The following is a 23344-nucleotide window of genomic DNA, read 5'->3' on the forward strand; positions in this document are numbered from 1 at the left end:
GCTCCTGTCCTTGCATTTACACATCAAAAGTTTTAACTACTGAGCCCCCCTCCCCCGGCCCTTGTTTTCCTCTGCTTAATGCAGCCACTAGCAGTTTTAGAATGATGCCGTGGGCTGCATTTCTGGCTCACATCCTCTCTCTGGTGGTCAGGAGCAATGTAATACCAGAGGCTGACCATCCTGGGCAGTCTGCAGCTGCTGAGCTGTGGGCTGGCAGCTGAGCTTCACCTCCTCAGACTCCTCAGACTCCAGCCTTCCTACTGTAGCTAAAAGAATTGCCGGTGGAAACGTCAAAATAATGTCTTAATTGTTAGATGTGGATGCCTGTTTAGGGACTACCCCACAGTTGTTTTTAGAGGCCTGCCTAGGTTAAGGCCATTTATGGAAGGAGCTAAATGGTCATGATTCATTCCACAAGTATCTCGGGAATTTTCTGAGAAAGTACCATCATGTTGATCAACATTAACTAACAAAGACTCTTTTTGTTGTTGTTGTTTTATTCTGAGCTTTGTTTTGTTTGAGACAGTACCATGCAGCTCAGGTTGTCCTCAAACTCAAAATATAGCTGAAGATAACCTTGAACTCTTGATCTTCTGCCTCTTCCTCTAGAGTTCTGGGGTTATAGGCATATGCTACCATACCCAGCTTAATATAGGGTCTTAAATTAACTGATCAATTTCCTCTAAAATAGGTACAGTAACAACTGTGCTCAAAAAAATATTTTAAATGTGGGGGCTAGATCTTCAGCACCATTATCCCAGAAAAGAATGTCCTAATTATTATTTCTTACAGCATTATAGATCTAGATATAAGCAGATAAAATATGAACAGATACGGAGAGGAATGGCTTAAACACAATCCATGTTCATAAAACCTTGACAATGACAGATCATCTCTTTAACTACATGACCATCATCACCCTGAAATCAGTACACCAGCCCTTACCCATGAAGCACAACCTCTGTAGAAGGAGAAAACTGTTAGGTGGCAGGTAGATGTACCGTACATACAAGGCTGCCCGTCATGGTGCAGTGTGTTGTTTTCAGAGAGGAACTGCTTTGCAGGCCAGCCCTGCAGATGACAAGAATAACAGATAACTCCTTTTTCCTCCCTCTAGAAGGTACATGCCCTCCAAAGGAGGCATCCATACACTCTTAGCAAAGTTCAGAGTCTCTAATGTTAGGATAAGATAGCTGGCTAATGTTAGGATAAGATAGCTGGCTAAGTCACCCTGAAACCTTTCCTGACTGCAGTCCTGATCTTTCACCTGTCCCCTACCACCTAGAGACCTCGAATAGCGTGCCAGAAAGTTTAGTCATCTCTGGGAGAGAGGGGGCACTTAGGGGGCAGAGGTGGTGAAAATAATGTTTTGCTGGAAAGATCTACTGTATGTGCTTGGTGTTAGTGACTACAGATTTAGGAATGCTGGTGAAATTCCACAGTCCCCACATTCTGCAGTGACCATCTATGTCCTTACCATGGCTACTGTCCTAACAGCTTGCAACTTGATAGAAAGCTGGTGATGGGCCTGTAAGAGTCAAAGGACACCAGTGATTAAGACTAGCCAGGAAGGATGATGTAAGGGCATCTCCATTTCAGACCGGGGAGAACACAGCAAGGCTCTGCCTCATGGATCATAGATAAAAATAGCTGCTGTTTGCTGGTGCCAGGTACTTTTCATGATCTGTCACTGAGAGCTCACAGCCAATTCCATGAGGTGGTACTCCATTATTCTGCCTCCTTGCTTGAGGAGGCCAAGGCCACATGCGGTTTCATCACTTGTCAAAGATTGGTGTTGCTGAGGTTAGAACTGGGTCCCACTTTGATCTGGTTCCAAAGCCTGATCTCTTTACTAGTGTGTGGAGCTCACGGCAGGGAGACCGCTTCTCCCAGGAAGAGCTGCAGCTGTCTCAAGCAAGCTTTGTCTAGACCTCATGAAACTGTCAAATATCAAATAGTTGTTGCCTCTGGAGGGAAAGTGGGTGCTTCCCACAGTGCATGGGTAGGTGGCGGGGCACTTGGAGGGACAAAAGGGACAGGACAAGGCTCCATGTGCTGCTAGAGTATGAAGTGGCCCTTGGTGATAAAGGACCTCGCTTTAAAGAATCCTGTGGGTGTCACAGCTGTGTGCCCACTCAGTGTAGCAACTAAGGAAAAAGTCACCTAAAATTAGACCTGAAAGTATTATTAGTGGTACAAATTCAGTAATGACCCACTTTCTAATTCGTGCCAGAAATAAGTAAAGCAAGGCCTGTTGCTTCTCACAATGACTTGGACCCTTAATCATGACGTCATTCCTGTGGAACTTGAATATCCCTTATGGACTGGCTATCTTTGTTTTTAGGTCTTAATTCGGTCACAAAACCCATGCTCAGTTAGAGAGCAAGAAAAAAGAAATGGATACACGCACACAGTCACTGAACCCTGGCATCTCATCCCAGTGATGCTGGATGGGCAATAATAGAGAGCAAGACAGAGACAATGGTAGCATTTCTCCCTCAGAGATAATCAGGGAATACACTAGAAAGGTGGACTGACCTACAAGGGGAAAAGAAGAAGAAAAGAAGGAAAAACCTGATTCATCTCTGAGGGAGGTTGGAGAAGAATGTGGTTTGACTGGAGATGCCAAAGCAAAGCAAGAGTTAAGCTGACGGAACTCAGAGTACTGGCTGACAGCTCCAGGCTATCCGTGCCCCACCTAGGGCCACACACGGACATCACCTCAGCTCTGAAGGAAAGGCACGAGACTAAAGAAGAGGCATACTGTTGGGTTGCTACAAAGTTCAAGCAAGAATTGGCTGCCTAAAAAAAAAAGTGGCATTCTACGTCCGTGAGAGGACACAATGTCACCTTAGAAAATGGCTCTAGACTGTCTGATGTGTTGGAGCGGCGGATCGCGTCAGAAAATACCACACTAGGCCCAAACAGTTCCACGTGTAAGAGGTTTAATTGAGAGGGAGTAGGGGTAGTGGTGTGGAAAAAGAAGAGAGAGAGAGAGAGAGAGAGAGAGAGAGAGAGCAAGATGGAGGAATGTTCCCATGTGTATATATATATGAGTTGTGACATAGCAGCCACAGGTAAAGGTGGGAGGTGAGCCCAACGGATTCTGGGAATATGGTGGCTGTTGCCCTGGTAACAGGTCTGTGGACCCTCCCATGTATCCCCACAGGCTCTGGATGTCCTGATGCTAACACTGTTAACAACCCAAAGGGCACTAACTTGTGATATACAATATATACACATATATATGTATATATAATATTAATTATAATCACATTATATAATATATGACTATATACAGTTTATAGTTATATATAACTATATACAGTTCTAATTATATATAGTTATAGTTATAGTTTTATAGTTATAGGCACTGTTACGGAAAAAATGCAGGGCAGAAGGGGCAGAAGTCAAGGCGGAAAGGCAGGAAGTCAGGAACAGGCTGAAAGTTGAATGCCAAGAAAGCGTGCCCCTAATTTTGAAGCGTTTATGCTGGTATGACCTTTACTCCCTAGTCTATCGGCAACTGCCAAATAACGAAAAGTTGTAAGAAGTGTGAAACTGTTCTGCATGGCTAAATTATCCCATGGTTAAGGGGAAGGAAAGGTAAGAGCACGTTGCGATCGTTAATTTGGATTTTCTACCAGACCTTGAAACTATTCATCAGGAGAGCTAGGAAAGCACAGCTCTGGACATACCTGTGAGCTGCGTCTGGAGAAGGCTAGCTCCGAGAACTGAGTGGATGAGAGATACCTTGAGAGGAGCGCCATCTATCGGGCTGGAGGTCCGGGTGACGTGAGAAAGTAGAAAGGGGAAGCAAGCCCCGGGTTAAGAGTTTCTTCCCCAGGGAATGTGGTTTTATGCTGCAGATTCAGATGAACACCACACTCCAGCTTCTTCAGCCTTTGACAGACTTACAGCAGTGAGATGCAAGGACCTGGGAGGCCTTCACGCTCAGACCCGGGATGCACTGTTGGCCTCTCAATCTGTGTTCTCAAAAGCATCTTATTCTGAGTTCCCTGGCTGACGCCCAGCTCTTCAATCGTCCTCTGTAGAGAGGACCCGTTGCGGGGCTGCTGAATACGAAGCTATTAACTTCCTCTTGTTATTGTATACATTCCTTTCCCTGAACGGTCCTGATACAAGGATGAATTATCAGTCTTCTCAGATCTGTCACCATCAATCCAATAATGAATCACTGACCCTGAAAGAGAACCATTTTCATACGAATAAGCAATTAAACTCCAAGGTAGAATGGCTCAGTGAGAGTGCAGTCCCAGGCTACTACCAATTTCTATTGAGTTAACTTGTGCCTGCTCTTGCCAAGGAGTAATCTCACAAAACACACAGGCATTAATTAAGTGCTATTCATAAAGAGAAAATAGTTCCATATTTAATATCATCTAAAGGCATTTGGTTTATTATACAAGCATTCATCAGCTCTGTTACTCTTATTTATTAACAATGGCAGTGCGGAACCAAGGTCTACAGTGGCTGCTGAGGACAGTCTTAAAGAGATGACTCATGAACAAGGCTGGTCTACATGAACAGCGTGTGCTAAGATTGCCATCTGGTAGAACAATCTACATCACAAGACTCCACATTTCCTGTTACCCCTGGGTAAGTGCATTTCAAGCATGAGGGAAAACTTGGTCAAGTTTCTCTAAGTCCTTTTACTTTGAGACTAAAGTGGCTTATATAGGGAGGAGGGGAAGGGAAAGAACGAGGGGCAGGCCACTCTCTCATCTCCCTAGATTCCCTCACCACAGGAGAAGAGAAAGACTATCTTAGCCATTACCACTCCTACCATCAAATCCATCAAATTTGCCTACTTGCCCTTCTAACAATGCTCTTCAGGCAACAGAACCAGGATTTGAGATAACATTGAAAATGGACGTACTCATTTGAAAGAGTTTCTGGAACCCCGCTTCCCACTTTCCCTCTCTTTTTCCACATATGTTCTTCCTTCTTCGTGTCCTCCATGAAGAACTCAGTGTGTGTCACCAACTCTATGCACAGGAAGTCATATACCCCAAGCATCTCTGTTTTGTACTAAGGACCTGACATCTGAGATAATTCTAACATGAAACTGGTATTTTCAGATTTTTGCTCCTGTCGTAAGGAGAGCCTGCCCTGAGTCTTATCTCGGACAGATAAGGAGCCTGCTACCCCCCACACGTGCCTGCAGAAGGCATCCTGGTACACCACCTTACACTCCATTTCTCTCTGTGGAGATTCCAGGTCCATCCATCCACGGGTCCTCCGAGGATGTTTTCAGAACACAGGACAAGTCGGCATTTCTACTTTTAGTTCAGAGTCTTTCCTGATGTTTGATTTTCTTCAGATTTTTACAAACTTGGAATTTTTCAATTCAGATTTTAAAAATGATTTTTGAACTGTAGAATTTATATTATAATTCAGCGAAGTAACAGATATCACTGTCCTCCTTTTCCATTTGTAAGAGCGTGTTGTCCTATATAAATTTAAAAAGCGAACCAAGAAAATTTTACTAGACTTGGGAAGAAGAGAAAACTGTTAACAGTAACTTTGCTAATTAACAGCAACGGTGCTCACTGCTAGAAATGCAAATCCCTTAACACCATAAGCGTTGACCCAGGGCTTCTGTTTGTGAACATTTCGATATGTTAAGCAAAGAGGAAAAGGTAAAGATATAACATGGGAGTTCATATAACATGGGAGTTCATATAACATGGGAGTTCATATAACATGGGAGTTCATATAACATGGGAGTTCATATAACATGGGAGTTCATATAACATGGGAGTTCATATGTAAGAGCAAAGACAAGACAGGCACAGCTTGGGTGTAGAGCTGCCTAGCATTCACAATGACCTGAGTTCAATCCCAGGCACCGATTTTTATTCAAATGAGCCCCCCCAAAAAATAGTGAGGAAGAAGAAGAGAAAGAGAAGGGGGAAGATGAGGAGGAAGAGAATAGGCAGCAAGCCTGGTTTAGATACATTTGCCTAATGACACATTTAAAGCTAGAGGCGGATAGTAACTTAGTCAGTTAGGGCTCGACTGAAGAAAATCACAGAGCGCCATACATATTTGACGTTGTATGATTATAGGAGCTAGGAGATACGTTGTTGCATCTGAAACTAAGCCTGACGTCACGGTGGCAGACTTTCACCTCCAGGGCCGCATGCACTTTTCAGAGGGGCTGCTATGCGTTGCCACAATGGTACACTTGTGTCTACGTGACATTGTCTACTTCACTTGAATGAAATTATTATCATGTCTGCTTCCACAGAAACCAAGACTGCTAGACCAACAAAGTAGAGACACCAAGCGGATTTCAAGAGCTTATTACTAGAGGCTAATTTCATATAAATACCTCTCTCTCTCTGTTGTCTCTGTGTGTCTCTCTGTCTCTGTCTCTGTCTGTTTCTCTCTCTCTCTCTCTCTCTCTCTCTCTCTCTCTCTCTCTCTGTGTGTGTGTGTGTGTGTGTGTGTGTGTGTGTGTGTGAGCATACATAATGCCCATGTATGCTCCTGTGGAGGTCAGCAGGCCACAGGAATCCTCTTGACTCTGACTCCTAGTGCAAGTGAGAGCTACCACCCCCAGCCTATAACATGGATGCTGCCATTCGGAACTCAGCTTCTCTTGCTTGCACAACATGTACCTTATCCTTGACTCATATCCCCAAGGAATCCATGTGTACCTCTGGAATTCTAGAATAGTACATTCCAGCCGTTAGAAAAGAGACTATATATAAGCAGGTGACTTAAAGGGTACTCCTTCAGTCTCCCCAGCTGTTTAAATCTAGATGACACTGGAACTAAATCTTCAGAAGGCCATCTCACCGAACTGTAAGGACAGCTGCTTCAGAGAGATGAGGAGACCAGTACATTCCGTGGACATCATCGGCCCAATGCTGTACTCAATCAACTCTGAACAATGGCTGGCTTTGTCACAAGAGGAGAGACTAGAGCACTCTTTAAGTCCATAGATGGCAGTATGAGCAAAAGCCCTACAGGAAGTGAGGGGAAATCCGCGGCTGGAATTGAAGTCCATTCGGATGATCGCCAGTTCTTCATGCTGTCCCTCAGAATGGAGCAAACTGGCCCAAGCACAATTAGCCTGTCACCAAGTGACCATTTAATAGTACAGGAGGAGTGAGGCCATTCTGGGGACTCAGGGTTGCTCAGTGTGTTGTGGGCAGACTGGAATCCTTAGAGTGGAGAAGCTTAACCTGCCGTGCTCAGGTATGACTTAAACCCCTACTTTTGTGTGCACTTCATACATGTGTACTAGAGCCCCAAATACAAGCACAGGTTACGCTGAAGGAAGTAAGTGACTAATGTCCATATGACAAACCATCCCTACACACTGATCCTTAGCTCCTTCTTTGTTGCGGTGGCTCAACTGGTACACATTCAAAGAGGAGGACCTTTCATAATCCCCCTCTTCAAACTTAGTTATCCTTAATTTTCCAATATGGTTCCTACTGACCATAGGGCATCTAGACAACCTCTTCACTGCATCTAATTAGTCTTAGAATTGCTACTAATTAATCTTAAGAATTATCTGTAATTCTCTACTCTCTCATTCCAAGCCAAGAGCATGATTGGGTACACCACTTGGGAGTTCGAGCCATTGGTGAGTGTTTTCCTTTGAATGGGACCTTTAGGGTTCTACCTACTAGGTTTAGGAAAACACTACCATAGCATAAAGAGCTATCCACAATCTATGTCCTGTGGGTCCCTTACCCTAAATAATCCTCCCCCTATAATAAGGTTACGCACTTCTGTTGAGAGGGAAGAGGCTGGGAAGCAGGAAGAGAGATCTTTCCAGGCCAGTGGATTTATACATCCCACAGGCAGCTCCCTTTTGCCTTCAGGAATCTGCCACAAACTGAATTCATTCACATGGCTTCCATCTCAGCATAGTGAACCTCTATCTGTCCACAGCTTACGAGCCAGATGGATGTGTCTTTCTCCATTAACCAGAAATGTGGTGCTTAGTGCTGGAAGAGCTCATAGCAAGCCGAAGCCATTGGACTTGCCACAGAGGGAAAGAGCAGCTGATGGTCATTGGCACATCCCTACAGCATAGACAGCATTATCCAGCCATCTCGAGCTCACGATTAAGGCAGGTTTGATGAGAGAGTTGTGACCCGTGGACCTCCTGAGAAAATGACAATGAGGGGGTACCTGATATACACTTCAGGACATAATAACCTGTGGCTAGTGAAAAGCTCCCCCCAAATTGCATATAATTTACATTGTGTGTAATTTAAGTAAATAGGTACTTCTCTTTTTTTTTTTTTCTGTCCATGGCACACTCATATTGTATAAAAAACAAACCCCGGCCTCTTGTTAGTTCTTTGTTTTCTTACGATTTAGAGAACAAAATATGAAGTAAATGATGATAATACTCAAAAGTAATGTTTGTTTCACCTTCTACCTAGAGAGACCCTGGGTCACGTTTTGAACAATGTACCCATTATCTTCAAACACTCCTTGATTAGGGCAGAGTTGATTCTTGAACCTATGAAGAGAAAGTGAAAGAAGCATTTCTTCCATAAATCATAAGAGAATGAGCTTAGCTGCTAAGAACAGTGCAGAAAGGGCATTCTTTAGATGGGAGCATCACCATTTGAGCCACATTGGACTAAAGAAAAACTCTCGTGCAGGGGACCTTGGGATTGGGGTTGACAGAGATGTAATGTTTAAAAGTAGAGTCAGACTTTGATAGTCTCTCTCTCTCCTCCCTCCCTTCTTCCCCCCTCCCTCTGTCCCTCCCTCCCTCCATCCATCCCTTCCTCCCTCCCTCCCTCTCCCTCTCCCTCTCCCTCTCCCTCTCCCTCTCCCTCTCCCTCTCTCTCTCCCTCTCTCTCTCTCTCTCTCTGTGTATGTGTCTATGCACATCCTGTGCACATGCATCAAGTAGCTTCCTCACTCATTTGCTACCTTGCTCTTTGAGAGAGTCTCCCACAGAGCTCACTAATTCTCTAGACCTCCTGGCTGGCCTGTGAAACCCACCGACCCTCTGCCTCTGCATCCCCAGCACTGACACTACATTTCACTTTTCACGGGGATACCAGAGACCAAGATTTTGTTCCCTTGCGTGTGTGACAGCTCCTAGAACCTTCCTTCCAGTCTTCCTGGAGGAATTCCCAGTGGTGACCACAGCCTACAAGTCTTTTTATCCTTACTGCCTAAATCTCTAATGCTCCAGGGACTTCACTAGTGACTTAACAAAAAGGCAAAAAAAAAAAAAAAAAAAAAAAAAAAAAAAAAAAAAAAAAAAATGCAGCCACTCTTAAGGCAAAAGCAAAAAGGAGATAGTGACAAGAGCCACTGCAGAGTTGTCACCGACACCGACTGCAAAGACAATCTCAGTGTCACAGTTAAGGTAAAGGTAAGCTTGGCTTTGGGGTCTCTTTCAAAATCCGGGAGTCCATCTGACATAGCCAGCTTTACTCCCTGGAGACATCTACCACCAGGGCTCTGGGAAAGTAGCCTGCATGTCACATTTCCCTTCGGCTGATGGACAAAGAGGACACCCCCACTGATCACTGTTGTATGTCCCATCTCATGCCAGCAGGGCTGAGAGGAGCAAAGAGTGATAAAACAAAAGGAAGGCTCATCTCACGAGTAACGAGGCCTCTATGGTCCATGGGCAGCCTCTTAATTCTGTCATCCACACTGGAGAGAATGCTGACAGTCGTCATGGGTGAACATGTAAAACCTTCCATTCCCACGGCAAACAGCATTCGAAGGAAGAGATGTACAATTAAGGTTTGTTAAGGATTTTTATTTTCTTTTCACATGTGGCACTATTTATCTTCAAAGCTCCCCCTCTGGCTCCCAGGCTCCTTTACGAAGCAGCTGGTCTTGTGTGGCCTCGTTGTGACATGGCTCGTGTGATTCGGTAGCTTATTTGTCCAGTGGTTGGGTGGAATTCGTAAACTGCATACTATTGTTCTCGACTGTTTTCTTTTTTAGTAAAGAAGTCACCACGCTTTCTCCAGCATTCATGACTGGGATTCGAATGAGGTGGAGCACTTGAGATATTTCTATCCCAACTTCCTCTGCCCAGTAATGACATTAAACAAAACAAATTATTGCAATTAAACAGAGAGATGGCAATGGTGGCCTGGAAAGAGACGTGGACTGGGAAATTAAGATGTGATCCGGCTTCGTTTTACGTAGGAGAGCTTGTTAGCAAACGCTCAGATCTAACGACTACAAGCTGCGAGCATCTTCTAATTAGTCCTGGCTGTTCTCAGGAAAACAAAGTAAAATATGGAGTCTCTTAAAATGGGCCTCTTTGGCTAACTTGTCCCTGAGCAGACAGACATTAATAAATGCTCTCAGTTCCTTGTGACACTTTCCTTTCGTGAAGAAATTGGCTATAGAGCTGCCAGACCTAGTAAAACAAAACAGAACTCTAAAAGCAATTTATATTCTCGTTTCTTCCATTAAAAAGAAGTTCCTTGTATGTTTCGCCTCCGTGGTTGTTTTTCCAGAAATAATATTCTGAAATGTGAATGGAAGTTTCAAAGGACTTTGGAAGGAAAAAAACAAACAAACTGATAAATCCAGAATCTTTTGTGGGGCCAAAATTCTAGAATGCTCAACAATGTGAGGGCTGGAAAGAAGGCTTGCCAGGTAAGAGTGGGCACTGCTCTTTCATAGGGCCCAAGTTCAGTTCCCAGTAGCTCTTCCCACTCACATGCTCACCTGTACCTCCAGTTCCAGGATTTCCGGCACCCTCTTCTGACTTCTTTGTATGAACATGTGCTCACACAGAGCTGGAGAGGAATATGAATATGATAGAGTCAGTGCATTCACCCGTTTCCTAGCACCATCCATTTTAATGTTATGTAAATTGATCACTGTAGCTAGACTGTGCATTCTCAAGGAAGTTTTGAGCGTCCACCTACTGTCCCGACAACAACAACAAAACGTTTGGACACTGGTCCAAACTTTGACCTAAACCTCTACAATCTTCACAGTGGTCCAGACCAGCCATGGGCTCCACACTGCCACCAAGGCTCCAAACCAGACTCCCAGGCCTTCCTCTAGTCAGTTTCTTTCCTGAGTCCCTAGGAGACTGTGCACTGGGCATCAAACACCACTGCCCGCATCCCCAGTGCTCTCAGCAGGGCCTACCCTTCTTCTGTTGTATTCTACTCCCTAATATTCAAGAGACCTCAGCTGGAGATCACCACATGTCCCTACTGGCTCATATGAGCCAGTCCTTCAGGGACTCCTATGGCCTTTGATTGGCGTATGTCTCAAGGAGGCATAGGTGGTGGTTTTGTTCAGCTTCTCAGCTTCTTCTGCCCTCACTCAGAGGAACCCCTCTCCTCCCACATCCCACAGCCTCACAGGCCAGGTATCGGGGCTCCCTCTGCTTATCTGAAAGTCTCCCTTAGCTCTGACAGGTAAGGGGTTGAATACTCTCTGATTACTCCAGCCTCCTGTACCAGATCATTGTTAGGACCCCCATGATTACGCTAGATCATGGTCCTTCCCTTACTCCACATTAAAGGTGGGACCTGAGGAGCATCTGTGGCCACTTCTAGGTCAGTCCCTTCCTCATCTCTACCTGACTTCTCCCATAGAAGTCTCAGGAGGAGCTCTATATTATTGGTTTGATCTGGGTCTTCTTTTCCCTATTGGGCCTCTAGTAAAAAAACAACACACACACACACACACACCAGCAGCAGCAACAGGTCAACACCTACATTTCTGTCTCTTTGATTCTTTTCCCTACTAAGTTAGAGGTCAATACTGAAGATGCCAGCCACATATCCTTCTTTTGCTGCAATCCCCTTTACAAACCTGCAGTCTCCCCCAAGATCTTCCATTTCCTACTGTAACAGCCAGGCAGCCTCTGCAGCTGCCTGCTGAGATCTCCACCCCGATCTACTACCTCCTTATAGAGACAGGCCACCATATCAAAACGTCCTCTGCGAACCCCACCTCGCACAGCTTTACCTCGGTTGCTTGTCTTGTTCTCCCCATCAGGGACAACACACCCTTGTTCTTCCACACTCGTGTTCACCGTCATCACATCTTGCTAACTACACCAAGTGTTGCTGAAATCCCTTCCGGGGAGGAGACGGGAAAAGCATAGCCCTCCCTTTGGAAGAACCAACAATAAATCAATTCAACCCAAGTTCACTCTGGGAAATCAGTGACTTATTGGGCTTCCTTACCGAGCACAGATAAGAGGTGATGGGCTGGAATTATGGGTATATTCTCCAAAAAGACCACACTGGACGTCTTTACCTAGCACGGATAATGGCTTTCCCATAACAACATAAATGGAGCCTCCTCTCCCCGAGTCCTCCCCTGGCCTATATACTGTAGTCTCTCCCAGAGGCCATGTGCAATTAGCAAAGAGGTACACACACAAGTAACACAAAGAGCCTAGATACTCAGCCGAGGACCGTGACACCCCACACCCCTCATGAGGTTGACATGCTGCTCCATGCAAATTCTTACCACCCCACCCCTTTTTTGCCAAGTGGACAACAGCTGAACCCTGAGAGACAGTGACTGGTTGGCTCAGAGAACAGTCCTGCACGACAGTCAGAAACCAAGGTTTGACTCTCAGAATTTGAAGTTGGGCAAATGGATCTTATCAGGAACCCCACATCTTGAGGCGACATACAGTTAAGTTCATGGGAATTTAAGGGGTCTAATCTCAAACCTCGCCCAAATGTCCTGAATGGTCTTGTTTAAGCCACTGTTCTGCATGAACTCTTGGAACCGTTCCCATCTGCCCAGCTGGGAGGCTGTGAGTTCTTCATGTGAACATTGTCCATTGGCATGGAACACAAACAAGCAGGTGGGAAACGCCTTGACGATCATGCCATCTGAGTCACGACAGGATGCGATGAGACTCCCAACCTCTCACGGAGGACATGCTTCAGAGCCGCCTGTATTTTCCAGATCCAGCCATTATACGCCTCAGTCACAGCCTGCCATTCCTCCTCCTCTGGGCCACACGATTTGCTTTAAAAGGACCTGGGTTGTTGTCAGCCAACATCAAATGAAAGGCATGCTGTTTACTCCCCCTGTGCCTGTTTGATGTCTGTCTCTTAGAGAAAACTTTTTACCTTAAACTTACCTCTAAATCTATCAGGAAGCTTGCCCGTTACCAAGTGTGTCATCATTAGACTTCAGTGAACGATGGTTCATTGACACGGAATATATTGAGTGATTATGTGCTACCTAGCACTAGGTTAGATACAATTAATTGTGTAAAAAGGAAGGGCAAGTATTAAAGGCTCAGATCCCTCACAGGATGAGCCGCACACCCAAATTAGACAGAGCAGGGTGTGGTTTAATGACATATGCGATGAGGGGTTCAAGGAGGAGGAAACAAAGTCACGGAGTGTTTAATAGAAGCAGGGCATTAGAAGGAGACCCAAGTATGTTCCACCTTGGGTAAAGGCGGGATCTCTCTTCCAGGCCTTATGGATGGAGCTGACAATCAGTTCTTGGGAAGGTCTTCACTACTCACTGTGAGATGTCTAGTCGCACCTCACCAAGTCAGGCGACCAAAAAAACCATCCCATGGAGAATAACTGGGTAAACATGGTGTCACCTGAGTGAATGTTTCAGCTCAGCCTTAGAGAGGCATCGTCAGTGCTGAGGAGAGAAGCCAGATGGCTAAGGATCAGATCGGGTGGCTGAGCACACAGTGAAAGCAATGAGCAGACAACAATGAGTTGTCTGGGGAATCTAAGAAGGGATGGGCCTGGGGCTGATGTAATTCAACATGTAATTGTAGCTAGTTTTTGCATTTGGATTGATGTCTGGAAAGTGATTAAAATCAAAAGTTCAAAAAGTTCAAAAGTTCAGAGTTTTACAAAAGTAGACCTTTTGAAATTCTTCCAAATTCAGAGAACAGGTGTGTACATAGAACTAACTATCATGGAGAGGTGTAAGTACTTTTGAAGACATCCAAAGGACTTAGAGGAGGGACTAGAACTGCAAAGGTGGAGGTGAGAGTTCTGTCTTTACTGTGCTAGATTTTTGCCCATGAAGTAGAAAGCTAACTGGAGTGCCAGGAATATATTGCCGGACGGTGCATTTCAAAACAGCAATGTTTCCCCAATTCATCATAAAATCTCTTTCCACAGAGCTTTGTTCCCAGCATGGCTTCAAGCTGGTGAGATCCCAGTCAGGACCATTCGTGGCCTCTGGTTTTCCCCAAGTGCCTAGTGGAGCAGGTCGGCTTAGAGGCTAAGCTCCAGACACTAAGCTCCAAGCCTTACAAGGAGGAAACTGCTATTTTCAAATACTTTGTCACTCACTTCGCTTCTGACTCTGGAGGCAGGAACAGAGGAAAGACCCACTAGCAGTGCAGGAAGGGACAAACTTCATCAAGCTCCTTGTCTCCCAGATTCATTTTGTAATGGTTCTGAGAGGCCTGAGCAGCCCGGTGAGTCACTCAGAAATATAGCCTTTAAAAAAAAAAAACAAAGAAAGGCAAAAGAACCCTACTTGACCTCCCTAAGTTGTTCAGATAGAAGCTGCTTCCTGGTTTTGCTTGTTTTCAAGTCTCCAGGCAGACAGGTACCAAGAGGAAACAGGAGGTGTCAGTCAAGGTCATTCTTTAGGAGGGAATTCCAGGGTTGAGAGCAGGACAGTGGGCCATCTCCCAAACCTGCTTCCTCCTCCCTCCCCTTTCCTTCCTCCCCCTCCCTTCCCCCTTTCCCTCCCCCTTTTTCTCTCCCTTCCTTTCTCTTGCCTGGCCTCCAGCACCAGAGGAACAAGTAGCAAGGTTGTTGATTCAGGAACAATGCTGATTCAGAAAGTCTGGGAGCCAGACACTTTGTTGGAAAGAGAAGGATAAAAGGGATTCTGACAGTTGGGCAGCTGGTAGGATGTGACTCTGGTCTTCTATCTTTGTGTGTGTGTGTGTGTGTGTGTGTGTGTGTGTGTGTGTGTGTGTGTGTGTAAGAAACAAATATCGGAATCTTCCCAAGTTTAAAAAAAAAAAAGTAAATAAAATCTGAGGGAGGTTTACAGCAGCTTCTCGGAGAGTTCATTTTCTTGTGATTTCAGAACGTTGTGTTAATCTCCAATTTGAAATGCCACAGGGAAAGGATTCTCAAAGGATTTCTCCGTTCCTCTATTGTGAAACAAAACCATTCTGATGCACAGAGCCTGTGAAGGTATTGGTCAATATTAAGGGTGGTTTTTACTTTTCTTTTGAAGGTGTTGGCTTAAAAAATAAACAAGGGAGACAATTTCATAGAGGCCTATACCTGAGTTGTGCCAAGACCTATTCTTAGACGGATATATAAAGAATTCCCTTGCCACTCCCTGCAGGATTAAGGAGCAGTGACCTTTGGAACATGGTCTTTATATGCATGCTAGAGTATTTTTAAGAATGGGAAAATCCAGGAAACGGATAAACAACAACCAGTTCCAAATGAGAGTTATTTTTAGGCCTGAGATTCCAAAGTATATAAAGGCACAGATATCAGAATGGTTCTCACCCTAGTAACATGCCTTCCTGTCCCCTCTATATACTTTCCACCCTTTTTAGCATGTGCTCACACTCTTGGGGATGCACACACACACACACACACACACAATTTTTAGATTTTTTTTTTTGAGACACAGTCTAACTATATAGGCCAGGATAGATAGCCTCAAACACTTTGAGGTGTGTGTGTGTGTGTGTGTGTGTGTGTGTGTGTGTGTGCGCGTGTGCTGAGGATGAAGAAGAGAAATACACACAAATATTTCCTTATGGAGGCTTATGATTTGTTTTTTGAGACAGAGTCTCTCACTAGATCTAGAGTCCACTAGATTTAGAACCAAACCAGGCTATCTACACCCTGGGGCCACGATGGTTTCCGTCTTTTATCCCTGATTTAGGTGGCAACTGTGTCTCATTGCATTGGTGAGAAGTTGACTCCACAGACTAACCGGAGGAAAAAGGAGTGTGTGTGAGTGTGAGTGAGTGAGTGAGTGTTTGTGTGTGTGTGTGTGTGTGTGTGTGTGTGTGTGTGTTAGAGGGATGTTTAACAAACATGTGTCCTTGCCTGGCTAGCTACCTTTGTTAAACAACTACACAGAGAACCAGAAGTACTTCTCACACTACTGTGCCCAGAGCTGAGGATGAATCCAGGTCCTCGAGCTTGCATGGTCCTCGTCTTATCTAACTAGTTACTTCTCCAGCCCAGTTCTCCTTGCCTTAGCCTACCTCCCATGAATCCAGGTCCTGGAGCTTGCATGGCCCGCATCTTACCTAACTAGTTACTTCTCCAGCCCAGATCCCCTTGCCTCAGCCTCCCAAGTGCTAGGATTCCCAGCATGCACTGACACACCTGGCTATTATCTAGCTATGCTAACAACCCAGCCCATCAGGAAGAGTATACACATTTTCTTCTGATGAAAGCCCAACATTTGGGAGGCTTTTCTACAAACCTTCTCTTAACTAAGTGCAAGCTCTCCTACAAGCCTTCACATCCGTCTGCTTCTCCCAGTAGTAAGATTCGGGCTCTCGAGGGCAGATGCTCCCTTTCCGGATGCCGTTATCAATGTCCAGTCTCTGAAAGTTTCTCAGATAGCCCACTGAAAAGAGTGGCATCTCCTTGCATCATTGCATATGAAATCTATAACAGAAAAGAAAGTATTGCCTCCTGAAGATGTCTGTCACTTGTGCTGACCCAGAGCTCTCAGCAGAGGAGTCCCCGCGTGTTCCCATGCCTGAGACCATGGAAACCCTGTCTAAGATAGTCCAACACAGGAGTACTGTCTAACAGGTCCCCCACAGCACACTCAGATAGGAGGACATCTGCTCCCACTAAAGAGCTAAATGGACTCTAAAGATAGCATGAACTCCCAACCCACTCTAGAGAGAACAGTGGCTGCACAGTCCCGGCCCTTGGAAGAAACCAGTTTCTCTCGGTCGTTTTATCCAAATCATCTGAGCATGATTGCATTCCAGAAACTGTATCCTAGTCAGTAAACAAATATCTTAGTCAATTAATAAAAAAATCTGGTATTTGTTCAAAATAATCCAGTGGGGGGGGGGAAGGGAATGTAAGTAGAGATATAGGCCAGGCATGGTTGGGAGGGGGCAGGGAGAGGCTTACGTACTGTTCTTATTACTTTGGTATATGCTTGAAATGTTCCATAATGATAATAAATTTCAAAACTCTTTATGGAATTACTCACTTATTTTGAGTACTAAGCCTTCACGTGTTCTCTTTCAAAGAGGAGCACTGTCTTTTTAAAATACTGCCCTTCTGTGTATTTATTTCAAGTTAGCAGACCAAGTGATGGACTTCATTATGCCATTTTTACGCATAAGTGTCATTATACTTGTCCTAATCCATCCCCTCTCAGACCGCTTCCCTCCAGCTCCCGGTGAGCTTTTCTGCTTTCATGTCCCTTGTATTCCATGACTCTCTTTTTAAAATGTGTTTTCTAAGCCAGGTCCGGTGGTGGACACCTGTAATTCTGCAGTCCAGGCTCTGAGGGCGTGGATGCAGGATGTTGGAGTTTAAACTAGTCAGTGCTACACTGAGAGACAACAACAACAACAACAATCAAACACACATCTTCTTAGTTTAATTCACACTGGGAAAACATTCTTGTCACAGTAACAAGGAAGTTTGGGGACACTGAAGGATAGCGTAAACAATAAGACCCCCAGAGATGCAAATGTTAGCTTCACCAATTACAATCAGAGAGATTAGAGAGAACATTACTTAATGTCCCTGGAGTTGGCCATCTCATCTGTAACCTGCGAAAGCAATGGCCACTGGACTGTTTAGCCGGGGAAGGTAAAGAAGCTAAGATGGAGAATAAAGATCTGATACAGTGGGTGCTTAGCAACAAACCTGATGATTAGTTTTCACAAAACCACCCACAGGAAACAAAAACCTGGAATTATATAAAGCACGTTTTATAACCCCTTCCCTACCAAAAATAAGCAAACAAAAAGTAGAATAGATATTCAAACATTCATGTATTCATCCTCCATGCGTCAAGGGCCATTTGTATGAGATGGGTGGTGCTGGGTGCAATACTAATATATATAGCCATTGCTCTAAAATCCTGAAACATAGTGGTAGACAGATAGATAAATGCATGTGGCCCTTTGGGGAAGAGCTAAAATAAGAATATGTATGCAGAAGTCCTGGTGTTCTGGGAGGACACTGAGCTCTGCTGGGAAGGGGCCAGTGAGGGGTTAATCAAGAACTCAATTAGACCACCCTACTGACAAGGACGGCCTCCTTCATAGCCTTCCACTGCTCTCAAGCAGACCCCAGCCTCCTCTGGCCATCTCCTAGGTAACAAATGGAAAGCCAGAGAAACATATCATTCACAGTGGAAGAACACCAGAACGCACAGCAGCTGGCTTGCCCACTTATTTCAAGACAGTGCATCTGAACTGCTAATAGAGAGAAAGGCTTCAGTGAGATGCAGAGCGGACTGGAGAGTCCAGCTGGGGGGCGGGGGTTGGGTGGGGAGAGTGGCAAAGGGGGAGCCCTGCTATGCCCCCTTGGACATCAGGAGACTGTTGCAGTTTCTGCCTCTGGTCAGGGAACAAAGAAGGTTTGGAAACTGACAGAGAGATCTAGCTGGCAGAAAGCAAGGGCACAGAGAGGCTCCAAGTTCCTGGCTCCGCCTCTTTTCTATTGGCACTATAAATACCGTTCTGAAATGTTACGGTGGTAACTTAAGGAGTCTCTTTTAGGAAGCATTGGGGAGTGAGTCATCAGATAGCTATGTGTGCACCCTGCTGTGACTCGGCAGAGCTCTGCCCCTAGCCCTCAGGATGGCGGTTTTACAATCCCCCTTCCGTGACAAAGAGGAGCATTTACCTCTTGCACACAGGTCTTCTCTGCTGCCCTGGCATCGCAAGTTGCTCTTCTGTCTCACTCTGTAGACTTCTAGAAGAGAAAGAGAAGACTCACAAACGGGGATGGCATGAACGGGATCCACTTTTAGAAAGGCAAGGGTGTGATATAGCTGACAGTACCTGACTAATACAGATGTAGAGGCTCACAGCCATCCATTGAACTGAGTACAGGGTCCCCAATGAAGGAGTTAGAGAAAGGACCAATGGAGCTGAAGGGTTTGCAGCCCCTTAGGACGAACAACAATATGAACTAACTAGTACCCTCAGAGCTCCCAGGGACTCAACCACCAACCAAGGACTATACATGGTGGGACTGATTGTTCTGACAGCATGTGTATAGCAGAGGATTGCAAAATCAATCATCAATGGGAGGAGAGGCCCTTGGTCCTGTAAAGGTTCTATGCCCCAGTGTAGGGGAATGCCAGGGCCAATAAGTGGGAGAGGGTGGGGTGGCAAGCATGGGGAGGCAGAAGCCAACAGGGGTTCTTGTTGTTTTTGTTTGTTTGTTTGTTCCTGGGAAGGGAAACTGGGAAAAGAAAAATCATATGACATGTAAATAAAGAAAATATCTAATAAAAAATAAATAAATAAAAAAGAAAGACAAGGCTGAAACCAAAAGTAGTGTCTGAACTCTTAGGGGAGCAAGACCTCCTTTGCACCCTGAGAGCGAATTGGGCCCAAGCCTCAGTACAAGGAAACTCAATACAAGGAACTACATCTCATTCCCAAATAGGCTAGGTGCACACTCGTATACTAGTGACGAGTAGACTGGTTACACGGATGGACTGCCTGGGCCTATGCAGAGACAGTATTACAGAATTAAGGCTGCTACTTTTTAACGGGCATGGAGGTGTGGCCTGCTATGTTTCATCTGGTACCGTTCCTCTACCTGTGGCCAAGCTGCCGTGCTGGCCACCTGTCTAAGTAAGTGCCACACACTTTCCCCCAGGAGTCTTCTTTTAAGAAAGTCTTGGCACCACCAGTTACCATCAAGGTTCTAAACTGCATACACACGCTAGCACCCTAATGACCCAGCAGAGGATGGCCCTTTGGTTTACATTTAACCCTGCCAGGCTCTGGACATTGGCTGTTATCTTTTGAATACAAGGAGCTATTCTATACTAGTAACGCATGTCTACTGCGTGGACCCATGAAGAGACAGTAATGCAGACGTGTGCTTGCCGCTTTTCCGCAGACACGGAGACGTGGCCTGCCATGTTTCATCTATCTTTGTGCTGGCTTGCACAGTCCACGAAGACACAGACTCAAAGACCATTGTCCGCTTCTTTGCATGTTCTTAGCTTCTCCTAAGACCCATGTGGCTTAAGCCAATTGACTCATGGTGTTGTTTGGTTTGGTTTAAGACAGAATATCGACGTAGACACAGCTGGCCTGGAACTCGCCGTAACTCCGACTGACCTTGACTTTCCAGGACTACTCTTAGTTTGCCTCTCTGTTGTTGTGGTAAATGCCATGACCCAAAACAACTCGGAGAGGAAGGAGGAACGGCTTTCTCGGCTTTCTCGTCTGGACCACAGATCATCCCTGAGCAGTCAGGCCAGGGAGGTCAAGGCAAGAACCAAAGAGGCAAGAACTGAAGCAGAAGCCATAGAGAAACACCGCTCACTGGCTTGTTCCCCATAGTTTGTACACCCTGCTTTCTTATTCAGCCAGGATCACCTGCCCAGGGGTGGCACTGCCCACAGTGGGTTGGCCTGCTCGCATCAATCATTAATAAAGAAAATGCCCTACAGATTTGTCTGATGGAAGCAATTATGTTTCCCTCTACCCAGGTGTTTCTAGTTTGTATCAGCTTGTCATAAAGCTAGAGCAAGCAGAGCTCAAAGATGTTATATTCCTCACTAAGATTTCTATGTAACTGTTTCACTTTTTCGGTAGTAGCAACGGAGTGCTAGCTGATCCATTAGCCACCAGCAACATGTGGTGGCAGGGTACAAGCAGTGTAGCCGTGCGAGTTGCAATAGATAGCATATACAGCAGATCTTGAAGACAGAACTCTTAAACTCATTTAAGATTTCTCAGTAATCAAGGTATACGCACACACACACACACACACACACACAATTGATTTTTAAAGTGATAATCATCTTGATATGCCACATCTAAAATTCATTTCATTGTACTTTTTAAAATAGAGATGCTGGAATGTTTGAGACAGGCAAGTGGCAAGCATCTTCTAGAATTTGAGAGCTGAATGTGTTTAAGCATCTCAGCCAGAGCCAGGACATAGGTAGTTCTAAGTTCTGGTTCTAAGGCCAGAATCTTTCTGGCTACATCCCTGGGGAAAAGGAGCCAAGATCACACAGCTTGTCATTCCATGTAGGCCGTTGTTTATTGATGCTGTGCCCCATGGCACGCCGGGAATTGTGATAGCTCTTTGGTAGACATCTGTATATTGTCCAGGACATGGTTTTTCCTTGTTTTACAGCTGGATAAATCAAATTCAGCATTGCCCTTCAGTAGATAGAGCTTATCTTAGGTCTCGTAGCAAAGAGTTGCTAGCTTTTCATGGGTGCCTGTGTGTATGCCCATGAATGAGTGGACAAGTGTTTATCTGTATATGTGTGCATACATGTGGAGGCCAGATGTCAATGTTGGCTGTCTTTCTCAATCACTCTCTGCATTGTATTATCAATATTATTATTATTGTTGTTGTTGTTTATTGTTTATATTTTTGTTCTACAGTTATATAATTGGGATTTTTGAATTTTTTTCTTTTTTTTTGAGACATGTTCTTTCACATAGTCTGGAGGGTATTGATTTAGGTCGATCTGACAGACGGCAAGCCTTAGAGATCTTCCTATCTAGAATGACAGATACAGGATGCCTCACTTAGATTTTGGGTTTTTTGTTTGTTGTTGTTTGTTGTTGTGTTTTGTTTTTTGCATGAGTGTTAGGGATCCGAACTCAGGCCCTTATGTGTGCACGGTGAGCACTGAATGAAACATCTCTTCAACCTCAGATTTGTTCATTTTCATAACTGCGTTATTCCCTAAAAAGACAAGCATGGAAAAGAAGAATGGGAGCTGAATAGGTATAGTCATTGTGAGGGGATTATAGAAAGGAAGAACTGTGGAAGTATAAAAGGGATTATGAATAAAGAAAAGTGGAGCCACACTCTTTATTAAGAATCATCTAATTTGGAACCTTGAAAATAGTATTGATTTTCTTCCTTCTTCTTTCTTTCTTTCTTTTTCTTTTTTTTTGTCTATGCCTTGCCTACACTCCAAAAGAAAGATTTTTCGGTGAGAGAGAGTAACAGAGCAGAGCCTCAGTGACAGAAGAGGACGAAGGAGAGAGTGACAGGACTGAGCCTCGGTGACAGAAGAGGACGGAGGAGAAGAAAGTTTGGTTTGCTCATGGAGACTTAAGACCTGCTCGGGGAGACTGGGAACCTCAGCCCGGTAAAGCCAAGATAATCTATGGGCCACATTCCCCTAATCTGATTAATGAAACCGTTCTATTGCATCAGGAAAAAAAGTTATTTATCAGTTGACTGTAAGAGGAATTATTGCATAGTCTTTTGCATATGAAACCAGAGAGAACGTGCAGAGGTTGCATTTTCCATTGTATCTGAAACGCAGATGCTCTGCTCATAAACATTCCTCATACCTTCATCACGCTGTCCAAGCAAACTAATGTTAACTTTTAAATGTGAATATCTTTTAAAAATTAACAAATCTAAGACTGTCCTACTTCAATCTCGCATGTACTAGGATGGCGGATGTGTGCCAACTTTCCTGGCCATGACATACGTTTTTAACTGATTCCTTCTCCTTCGGGGTCTTCATGTTCTGCAGGTGCAGTTCCGATGGACCGTGGCCACATTGCCCCACTACTATCAATCACACTGAGACGTGATCCACAGCATCCAACAAGCCACTACTCGTGGGATGGGGGTTAGGCAAAAGGAACAGCTAAGACAGCAGAGCAGCCCAGTACTCTGAACCCCTAGTTAAGCCTCTCCGGTGGATTCCTTTGGTAAAGTTTTCCTTTGTGGGTTTCTTTCAGCACTTGACCCATAGCCCATGGAATGTGTCAGCTCTAATTGCCTGTGTGGATTGGCACAAGTCGTGCCTCCAAATTGGAATGTTGTCACATATAACATAGCCTTTTGGAGGGATAAATGTGGAAAATGTTTTACCCGTGAATTCCTTAGAAGCAATTGTGCTCTCTATCACATGAAGGGCTGAGGACCTAGACAGAACCTAATGACAATATTCCCAAGGTACCCAAGTTTCAGTGGCTTTCAGGATGCTGCCACCTAGAAAAACAGGAGACAAACTCCATGGTCATCACAGAATGACGGTTGCCCACTGGAGTATTCTCTAGTCAGGCAGCTTTCTAAAAGAAGGGGACTGAGAGTTGCAAGGACAGATGAAGGCTCTGAGGGCCTAGGATCCCTTTACGTGAGACTCGTGATTGAAGAACAGCGTATACAAT

At 44.9% G+C, this 23344-nt stretch overlaps 3 long non-coding RNA genes across 3 annotated transcripts; 2 read left to right on the top strand and 1 right to left on the bottom strand.

The window, feature by feature from the left end:
- Positions 1 to 9579: 9579 nt before the first annotated feature.
- LOC116071812 lies at positions 9580 to 10471 on the top strand. Its single transcript, XR_004111179.1, has 2 exons — positions 9580 to 9768; positions 9976 to 10471. It is a non-coding gene; the product is annotated as an uncharacterized LOC116071812 (long non-coding RNA).
- Positions 9769 to 12811, bottom strand: LOC116071823. Its single transcript, XR_004111189.1, has 2 exons — positions 12695 to 12811; positions 9769 to 10784 (listed from the first exon to the last, which is right to left on the bottom strand). It is a non-coding gene; the product is annotated as an uncharacterized LOC116071823 (long non-coding RNA).
- On the top strand, positions 10613 to 23052 carry LOC116071801. The gene is made up of 4 exons (XR_004111170.1): positions 10613 to 10641; positions 12510 to 12656; positions 22135 to 22305; positions 22702 to 23052. It is a non-coding gene; the product is annotated as an uncharacterized LOC116071801 (long non-coding RNA).
- Positions 23053 to 23344: the final 292 nt, after the last annotated feature.

This window comes from Mastomys coucha, unplaced genomic scaffold, assembly GCF_008632895.1.
Source record: "Mastomys coucha isolate ucsf_1 unplaced genomic scaffold, UCSF_Mcou_1 pScaffold1, whole genome shotgun sequence".
Lineage (NCBI taxonomy): Eukaryota > Metazoa > Chordata > Mammalia > Rodentia > Muridae > Mastomys > Mastomys coucha.